The following is a 10,976-nucleotide window of genomic DNA, read 5'->3' as shown; positions in this document are numbered from 1 at the left end:
AAAGTAGCAGGCTGTTCTTGAAGCTGGATGTCCTGGGAAGGTCTGAGAAAGAAGCGTTCCTCCTAGTAAGGTATCTATCTATCTATCTATCTATCTATCTATCTATCTATCTATCTATCTATCATCTATCATCTAATATCTAATCTATCTATCATCTAATCTCTAATCTATCTATCTATTATCTATCTATCTATCGAGAGATCAAATCCAAAACAAAACAAAATAAAAATGTCATGATCAAAAAGTAGATCTTTGCCTCCTTTCATCTCTTTAGTAATGGACAGTGCTCAGGAAAGTAGGATATATGTCTCCTTGGGTAAAACTGTCATTTTCTATAAATAAACAAATGAGAATTTAGAGTCAGAGCTGACAAGAAATTTTATCTAGTTCCCCTAGCATCTGCATGGAAAAGAGAAACAGAAGGTGGCTATTTGTTGTTGTTCTGTTTTGGGTTTGTTTGTTTGTTTGTTTGTTTAATAATACTGTGTAAGAAGAAGGGGGTGAAGTCTTGCAAAAACAGTCCCCCTTCTCCCTCCCCTCCTTGCACTCACCCTAAAGCACAGCATCACAGGTTCCCCTCCTACCTCCTACTGCAGGGGAGTAACTGTCAGAAAACTCCTGGGGAAGACAATTCTGATTTCACCTCTGGGAGGGTCAGAGGGAAATGCTCAGGGCTGAGGAGCAGGGAGAAGGTTGAGGCCACAGAGCTGAATATTAATGGCGGCTATCATCACCAGCTCTTAACATAATGGAAAAGCCCTGTGCAGGGCAGTGCTGGGGCCAGCCTCACACAGAAATGCAATCTCCCGGAACACAGAGTGGGCAGTGACAAGCAGTTTATCTTCCATTATTTCAAGGCCTTAAATCACCATCAAACGGAAGGCAGCAAAGGAAACCACATTGCTGATGGGATTCTACATCACTGGCTCTGACTCTAAACCCACCCTCTCAGGATACTCTCTTACCTTCCGCGCAAATGCAAATGTGCACAACATGCGGGCAAAAGAAAATCCCAGACTGCAGAGGAAGGAAAAACAGCCCATGGAATCGTCAAACAATCTATTTTTCTGAGGCCACAGGAAGAAGTGGAGACGAGGGAATTTTTGTCATTGCTTGTCAGTCATTGGTTTGCCTGAATAATATTCTTTAAGACTCTCGAAGGTTTCATAAAGAAGTTATTTTTCAAAGCAGCATTTCCAAACAGTACAGGGACAGCTACTCTTGCCAGTGGAATCAAAGTTATGGGTGGTGACAGGGAGTAAGGACGGGTCTTTATAAAGTGGCTGTGGAAAGGAAGGACAAGCTGTCCTCTTGCCCCTCTGCCCGCCCCAAGGTCGTAAATGGCAGGCCAACTAGTGCTGTTCCTCTGCATGTAGAAAAAGCAGTGGGAGCCAGAGGCCAAGGTAAGAGGGCCCAGCCCAACCTTACAGTTTTAGTGGACATCCGGCTATATTCTTGCAATGAAGAAAGTTCTTCAACAAAGAATATTCTCCAGACCAAAAGTACTACCATTGTCTTACTCTCTTAGTCCATCATCTCTTATGACCAATATGAAATCCACATCACTTTCATCGTTAAGTGGACCAGAGACTCTGCCTTTTCATTCTGGAGGACCATGGTGGGAGCAAGTTGATATATCAGAAGAAACGCACTATGCCTTTGTACCACCCAGATCATAAAGAAGCTGATTCATATGTAGGAGTTTGGTACATAACTAAGGCCCTCCTTAACATTTTATCTTGCTAAACAAGACAACTTTGCCAACTAGCCTTGGTAAACTCTCTAAACCTTTCATTTTCTAAAGATGGTGGCAAGATATATAGGTATATTGAAAATTTAGGAAAATATGTTTGACTTGTTGTTGTTAAGCGCCGTCAAGTTGTAGGCAACTCATAGTGACCCTGTGAACAAAAATCCTGGACACTTCCTGTATAACTTTCGTCCTTTCTCCAGGTTCATAGAGTTTCCAGAGGTAAGCTATTGTGGAAGTGGATGCCACTCCTGCTTCCAAGCTTGTTTTCATCAGGGAGCTTCACCAAACACTGTCCACCATGGGTAACAGTATTCAGCTTCACAGCAACTATGAGATGCCTCTGTACAGCCAGTGGACATACCAGGGTTAGGAAAATGTGTTTGACTTCTTGTTGTTGTTGTTATTATGTGCCGTTGAGTCACTTGCGACTCATAGCGACCCTGTGTACAACAGCCCTAAACTCTATTCTGTCCTGTGCCAAGTACTGAATCTCAGCTATAGGGAAGATTGAGAAGTTAGATATGCTGTCAAAATTATGTGAACTCAATCTTTTCTTTTAAATAAATGTTTCTTTTATACTGGTTTGCTTACAAAATTCATATACCTTGTTTATCACACTATCTTCATTCACATTGTGTTTCATAGAATCACTCCCATTCATTATACTTTATAAAATTAAAATAAAAAATCAGCAAAAATGAAGGCATAGAAATCATGTGTAATCTCCAAAAGCTAAACCTTGTAGGAAATGAAATTGAACATATTCCAGAATGGTTAGGAAATAAGTTAAAATCTTTGAGAGTCCTTAGTCTGAAAGGCAACAAGATATCCTTACTCCAGAATGTAAGCAGATTGAAACCACTTCAAGATTTAATCTCCCCGATACTAACTGAAAATGCAGTTGTGGCTCCTCCTCCTCACCACATTTACCATTTTCCACTTCTGCTCACTGGCAGGTTTGGAGGGTCAACCAGTAACCACTCAGGATCGACGGGAGGCTTTTGAGAGATTCAGTTTAAAAGAAGTAGACTTGAAAAAGACTTGGGAAAAAATGATGATGGAAACTGAAGAGCTAGAGAACCAACCAATGAAGTTCTTTGAGGAAATAAAAAAAAAAGCAAGATAAACTGAACAAATCATTGAAAGAGGAGGCCATGTTACAGAAACAGAACTTTGAATACATAGTTAGAGAGTGACTAAACACAAAGAATGAATTGTTAAAACAAGATTCTGGAACTATCACAAGCTTATCAGAAACAATCCGAGGTACAAGAAGAATTGGCTTTTTATAAAGTTGATGCTAAATTTGAGCAATTGAATTATTATCCATCAGAATATATTGAAACTGCTAAGACCTCAGATGAAAGTCTTTATACTGGTAAATCTATACACAAGAGAAATAAGTTCATATAGAAAGTCACATTCTTGATAATGCCCAGGTGTATAGATCAGAACGATTCCAAGTGAGCTAACTTGAAAGCCCAAGTATGACTGGATGGATATACACTAGATATACAACTGGTAGACCAAAAGGAAAAAGTGCAGCACAGAATCAACTATCAGAACTGTGTGATGAAATAGAAAAGGCAGAACAACAAATTTTAAGAGCTACTGAGGAATATAAACAACTGGAAGAAACTATGCAAGTAAAAAATGTACAAAAAACATGGCAGTGATGCTAAGAGGAAATGCAAAAATAAAATGTTCGTTGCCTGTCTATTTTATAGAATAATAAATTTAGACTCAAATATGGTTTCTAGCATTTCCAAACAACAATAAATAAAGTGACTACAGATTTGCAAGTAGGGCTAACAGGTTTTGCAAATGAAAATATGAGCCAGTCTGTGGAAAAAGACATGATGTATTTGAAAGGGTTTTTGGAGGGTGAGTGAAGAAAGGGAAGACCTTCAAGGAGATGGATTAGCACAGTGACTCTAACAGTGGGCTCAAATACGTCAGAGATGTCAGGATGACACAGGACAGGGCAGGGTTCAGTTCCATTGTTCACAGAGTCACTGTGAGTCATATGCGAGTTGATGACACTTAACAACAGTTAAATTTTCATTTCAATGGACATATTTAAGGTCCGTATTTATGTTGTTGTTTTGTTGCGTACTGTTCAATTGGTACCTATCCATAGCTGATCATCTGGTGGGGTTGTTTTGGGGTGGTTTTTTTTCCTTTTTTGAAAATTAATTTTAATGAAAGTTTACAGAGACTTTGGATTTCCATCCATTCATTGTTACATCTTTTCTCCCTGCCCACCCCTCCCCCCATTTGCTCTTCTCTTTGAAAAGTAAAAGAAAAGGTCTTTCATTGTTATACAATCCCTCCCCCCAAGTTCACTTCACTCCTCTCATGACAATAATACCTAATCATATATCCCTTTTAAACAGTTTTCTCCCTCATCTGTTTCAATGCAGGATACATAAGAGGCAGTTAATTGCAGAAGAGGAAATTGCCCATCCTTCCCCCCCAGAGTAGATGGTGGTCTTGAACTGTGTGCCTCTGGGATTGCAGCACAGCTTCTTGCCACGAGACCATCATCAGAGCCCTCTAAATATTTACATTAAATAATTTTTAGCAGAAGTATATCCTAAATATTGCTTAGTGTCTTAGTTTTTTGCATGAGTGTCACACAAATGATCATCTTTAAAGAATAGAAGTTCATTGTCTCACAGTTGTATAGATTGGAAGTCTAAATCAGAAAGACCAATCACATGGCTTTCCTCTGGGGGCTTTGAGAGAAGAGCTCTTTGAGACCTCTCTCCCAGCTTCTCTTGACTCCCAGCAACCCTTGGGCTTCCTCTGCTGCTCATAGACATGCCTGTCTTCATCATCACATGGTGTCTGTCTTCGCCTGTGTCTCACCCACCCTAGGTCTGCTCTGTCTTTTTGTAAAACACCTCTCAGAAGGGATGAGGATTAGGACCCACTCTACTCCACTAGGAGTCAACAACTTCCATGAAGAGTTAGGACTTCATGTTGGTCTGTAGGGGGTGGGGAACAGGTTAACATAAACACATGGGCTAAAATACTCCTATGTTTCATCTCACAGATCTGACACAATCTCCTGTATTCCTCTTCAACATCATTTCTCTTTCTCATCCCTAGTGGACAAGGGGTCATTGGCACATTAATGCATAAAGGTTCAATCAGTGAGGTAAAATACCAGAAGGAGGCAAACTGGTTTATCTAATCCACGCTCCCTTCCTACGAAGGGTTCTCTTACCAATACAGAGAAATCCCACGTTCTGTCCCTGTGAGCTTCCACCAGAGAGGCCAGCAAGAGCAGATATCATGACTGTGACTATATGGGACGGTGACTATATGGGGGTGAGTAGAGAAGGAAGAAAAGCAAAAAGGGGAGAAAGCCTGAGGAAAAGGGGCTACTGTGCACTCCACAAGCTGACAGTGTGGGCAATTTTAAAGACCATCTTTGGAACTGTGTTTGTGTAAGTATAAGTTCATAAGTTTGTGATCTTTCTGGCAAGAAATACATAATACCCAAATTTCCTGGACTTTGTTTGCTCCTGGGCTTGAGGCTGGAGTTACCTGCCAGGAGAACCTACCCCTCGCATGGCCCACATGTGGTGGAGTTCAGACAACGAAAGAATGAATGGTCGCCACAAAATAAGTTAAAAGGCCAGAAGGTCAAAGCCAGAAGTTGTCAGTTGAATGCTGGGGATCTGACTTTGAGGACTTTATGACACATTCCTAGTTAGTATATGGGATGTAGGTATAGGTTCAGAAATGCTAGAAAGAGAACTGGCCATGTTTGAGGCCACATGAACTTTGTGTGGACATATCAGTAATAGTATAGCTGATCTGCAGCCCCAAATGTCCAAAGTTTTCTCATAGGCAGGAGAGAATACAGTAGGTCCTCAGTGGAAATAATATGAGGTTAACCAAGCAGGAGTTAGTAACCCAAGCAAATGACGAGGTGAAAATTTTCCTTTTAATTTTTCAAAAGTTCATCTTGGAACAATTGACCACTCATTGTTACTCACCGTAGAATGTCTGCCTGTTTCAGAGGCATCACACATGTGGAGGGCTGTAATTTAGATGAAAGGATGGAGGAAAGAAAGAGAGAAAGGAGGGAGGGATGTAGAGAATAAGGAAAGAAAAAAAGAAAGAGCATTTGAATGGAAATTTAATCTGGCCAATATCCAAACCTGGCTTCTTCCTCTCAGTGTGAAGTGACCTGATTGGATATGGAATTCACTACAAGCTTTTCAAACTGGCTAGTTCCTTTTTAGAGAACAAGGCCACATTTGATTAGTTGCCTATTAAATCATCAGGGAAGGGCAAGGGTGGGTAAAGGAGTAAGACAGAAGCCAGTAAAGAAAGAATAGCTTCCCTTCTGAGGCTTCCAAAGCCTATGGAACTTATTCTCCTGTTCAAAAAAAAAAACAAAACCCACAAAACTAACTAACTAACTAACTAAATAAATAAATTCAGTGCTATAACAATCTTTTGAATTGCTGAAATTAATACCAAATGATGGATAGGTGAATGTGACAAACATTTACAGAGTGCCTGTTTGGGAGTGTCTGGTGGCTTCGTCTACAGGGAGTTGAGATGTCAACCCAAAAGCTCTGCCTCTCTGATGGTGCAAATTCAATAACTACTCCTAGTGAGAAAGATGGGCGTTCTCCTCTCATGAGATTTTCAGTCTTTGAAAACTCATCAGGAGGTCAGCTATGAGTTGGTTCCAACTTGATTGCAACGAGTTCTTTTTTAGTTTATTAACTATGGGCAGACCCCATACTAAGTGGGCCTTGGGAACACAAAGGCAAATGTACCAGAGACTCTGAACCCCAGTCTCCTCAATGGCACATAGACATGCTTGATAAGGTTCCATATTTAGCTCTACATAGCTGGACTCTTCTCTGGGATACCCAGCCTGGGGACAGGTAAGGAAAACTTTGACATAATCTGAAAACTTTTAACTATCCACAAAATTCAAGTACTTTCCCTTTTAAAGGACTAATAGAATAGACCCAAAACTTGTTTTGTTGGGGTGCTGAGATGTGTGTTGTTATGATGTTGAAAATTATGCCACTAGTATTTTAAATACCAGTAAGGTCAACCACAATGGACAGAATTCAGTGACATTTACAGACTAAGAAAGGTTAGGAAGAAAGGGTAGGCACTAGTTCCAAAAAATGAAAACCGTATGGATCACAGATTATTATCTAAGACTTTGGCTTGCTGGAGAAGAACATGTTATGTGCATTGAGTTGACTATGACTTATCACTACCCTGTGAACAATAGCTCTGAACCCTGCCCTATCCTGAGCCAATCTTCCCATTTCTGACACACTTGACCTCATTGTCATAGCCACTGTGTCAATTCATCTCATCCAAGGTCTTCCTCTTCCACACTGACCCTCTACTCTTCCAAGCATCATGTCCTTCTCCAAGAACTAGTCTCTCCTGGCAACATGGCCAAAGTATGTGAGGCAGAGTCAAAATCCTTGCCTCTAAGGAGAAAACTGGTTTCACCTTCTCCAAGACAGACCTATTTGTTTTCTTGGCAGTTCATGGTATGTTTAAGACTCTTCTCTAGCACCACAATTCAAAGGCATTGATTCTTCTTCTGTCATCCTTAGTCACTGTCCAGGTCTCTGATGCATAGAAAGTAATTTCAAAGATCATGACCTAGAGAAGGACTTAATGGTTGGTAAAATGAAGGGCCAGTGAAGCAAAGAGGAATCTTCAGCAAGATGAATTAACACAATGGCTGACAAGAATGGACTCAAAACACAGCAATGATGTTGAAGATGGTGCAAAATTGAGCCATTTTTTTTCATTCTGTTATACATAAGGTTACCATGAGTCAGAGCTGACTGGATGAGGCACAAATGTCCATGCCCTCAGTGAAATCCTGCCCTTTCCAGCTAAATTTGCCATTTCTCCTTTTCTTCTGATTACTGCAGAGTTAATGAGACAACAGGACAGTTTTATTGAGCGTAATTTTTTTTTAATACCTGGGGTATGTGGTTCTTCACATGACATGTGTCATATACAGCTCAAAAATGCCTGTTCACTGCAGATATTAGAGCATGTTAATAAAATGAAATAAAAATCAAGAAATTTCTAAATAATCGTTATTTCAATGAGTGAGGTAGGATCATGTTTCCTTTTTTTTTTTTTTTTTTGTCATTCTCAATAAAAACTCCAACATCTCTCACACAATTTCATTCATTCATCCAATGAGTAATCACTGAGTACTCCATGTAACAGATGTTGAGTCAGTCCAAGAGACACAGTGATGGGGGAATTTTTGGATTCTGGGAATTCTCAAACTGTGCCATGCATCAGAATTACCAAGGGAATTGCTTCAAAATGCAAGTTCTGAGGCTTAGAAGGAAGTCTGATAAAATGTCCCAAACAAGATTAACTAGCACACGGTGTGAGGCTGCTAGGTCGACAAGTTCCCTGCTAACGATCAAGAGCTTTGCGAAGATTTGGGCATGATTCCAGAGAGCCAGAGTCTTTGGCAATGGGAGATGGACAAGGGAGGTCTTCATGCATATTGTTCCAGCATCAAGGACCAGACATGGAAGGGAGGGAGCGTGAGAAAGGATCACCCCAGCCACCCACCCGCAGGAAGACTCCTTAGTACCTTTGCCTGATTATTATTCCATTTTGTCTAATTGCATTTTAAAATGCTCAGTAGGGGGGGAAATGCCAAGTCTTTTAATAAATTAAAGACAGGCCTGTGCATTCTAACCTGCAGCAGACTTTATTTTTTAAGTCCTGCTGAGGTCACACCACTCAGAGAGACCCAGCCTTTGCAGATGAAAGTAATTAGTGAGCACCTTCACCTCTGCAGCTGGGAAGGAAGGAGCTTGGTCTAGAGAATAATCTCTTCCTGAAGGAAGGAGGTTGGTCATTACAAAAGATGCCTAAGATTCATACGTTCCTTTCTTAGTGGGGAGTTAGGAAAAGGAATGTGCAGAAATCGACTTTGTAGGCAGCAGAATCTAGCTTTCTTTGGGTGGGACACTGTGAGATAGTGTGTAGCATGTGCTCTGATGAAGCCCATCAAATCATTCAGTTGCCCAGTAGAGCTGGGTTTGGGGGCAGAAGAGCTGGGCAGGTGTCCAGGTACCTGTCTATGTGGATGTGGAAAGATCTCAGGAGTAAACCAGAAATACAACACCAGTCAAATCAGATTCCACACACATTTCTTAGTGTACCTGACAAAATGTAAACCACAGCCAAGGTCCACCGCATCCTTGAGGGAAAACATAAATAGATTCCTGGCTGGTGCAAAAGGGTTCAGTGGTTTTAGAGATTGGACTCAGAAGCCAACCTGCCCAGGTTCAAACTCACTTTTGGGATATGTGATCTTTCAGTAAATTCTTTCCCACTCTCTATGGTTCTGTTTCCTCATGTGTAAAATGAAGATTATAATAAAGCCAGGTTTGAGTACTAAATGGGCTGTACATGTACTAGGACCCTCTGTGGCAGGTAAAATAAAAACAAACACCCCACAAAACCACTAGAGTCTATTGCAACACATGGCAACCTACCATCAGGTTTCTAAGACTGTAAATCATTATAGGAGACTGTTTCCTGAGGTGGAGGTGGCTGTTGTTGTTAGGTGTCGTTGAGCTAAGTATGACTCATAGTGACCCTCTGAACAAAAGATCTGAGCCCAGTCCCATCCTGCACCATCCTCACACTTTCTGACACACAAGAGCCCATTGCAGCAGTCACCGTATTAATTCACCTGGTTGGGGGCCTTCCTGTCTTTCATTTCCTGAGGATTGCCTGGGATTTGAACTACCAACCTTCCACTACACAGTACTACATGCTATACATTAGAGCTTCTTTTTCCTGCAAAGTTATTGAATGAGTTTGAATTGTCAACCTTTCGATAGTTTGCAGTACATTAAAAACCTTTGATACATGCAGACTCTGAAGGGGCCTCTTTGTGGTAATTTTTTTTGCAACTCACTAAAGCACATTGCCTGGTACCATTGGTGGCTGCGCTTCAACTGCTCAGACCAGTGAGCTCAGTGTCTCTTAGAGTTGTAGCTTCTTGAGCAGAAACTCTGAAAGCAAATCCCTGCATGATAGTTCCTGTGTTTGAGTACTTCCTTGCACTGCTTAAAATGTAAAACCTTTTGGCAGATTTCTAAAGGAAATCATCTGACTTACAAGGTGAAAAAGAAATCAGAACAAAATCAAGGACTACAGAAAAGGCGTACTCATATAAAATGAGAAACAACAACCAAACAAGAACTTTTGAACACAGTGTTGGCCGGGACGGACTCTATCTGTATGTTCATTACTTCTGTCCTAAGTGGCTAATCCCTCCACTCACAAGTGCTGGAACAACTGGGAAATGGACACCATTTTAAATAAATCAAAATGTTACATAGGGCTGTAATAAATCCTTTACTTTGAACACAAGGGCATGTGATCTTTACTAGTAGAAAATCAGATTCACTATCCCCACTAAAGCATGTGAGACGGGATTTCACACTTTGTATTGGAGAGTGGCGAAGTACTGGCTTGCTCAGACCTAGACTGTTCATTCTGGTCCTGGCTCTGTTCACCCACCCCCTCACTCCCCAGCCTGAGAGCAACTGGAGGCAGGGCCAAGGCCAGAGGCAGAATTTAATCATGTGAAAGCCTCTAACCTCAGAAAGGAGTTCTAGTGAAGCCAGCAAGGCTTAGGAAGGCCTCTCAGCTTTAGATAAGATACGACCGGCAACAGTCAAGGTTTCCTTCAACTCCATTGGAAGGTATTCAGATTTCCTGTTAAAATCCATTCTTTTAATCTGTGCCATTTTATAGGTAACTGATAGGCCACTGAACTGTTTTAAATTTTTATTTTATTTAGGTTTTGTTTTAAAATGCAGGCTACTTTGAATAGTTTTTTTCACATTAAAGGTGACTGCATTGCTCAAGCTAGAACCCCAGCTTTTAACTGACCTTGCACTAGGATTCTAAAACTATAAATCACACAGAGGAGATTGCCCATCTTTCTGCAGAAATGCTAGTAGATTTGAACCTCTTAGATTAACAGTTCAGTTCCATATGGACTATACCACCAGTGCTCCTTTTAAAGGTGATAATCAAAACTTTCAAGAATGCATAATCTAGCTGCAACAGCAGTCATTTTGTAAACTTCCTTCTAATATTTTTTTTCCTCCCTGTCTGTGTAGATTTCTTACTTCCTAAATAAATTTATTTATGTAAA

The 10,976-nt window shown here is 40.7% G+C and overlaps 1 pseudogene; it reads left to right on the top strand.

Annotated features, from left to right (window-relative positions):
* Nucleotides 1-1,460: 1,460 nt before the first annotated feature.
* Nucleotides 1,461-3,225, top strand: LOC102868066 (annotated as a pseudogene).
* Nucleotides 3,226-10,976: the final 7,751 nt, after the last annotated feature.

Source organism: Elephantulus edwardii, unplaced genomic scaffold, assembly GCF_000299155.1.
Source record: "Elephantulus edwardii isolate Elephantulus edwardi_28Jun2011 unplaced genomic scaffold, EleEdw1.0 scaffold00034, whole genome shotgun sequence".
Classification (NCBI taxonomy): domain Eukaryota; kingdom Metazoa; phylum Chordata; class Mammalia; order Macroscelidea; family Macroscelididae; genus Elephantulus; species Elephantulus edwardii.
This window is presented reverse-complemented; position numbering and strand designations above follow the sequence as displayed.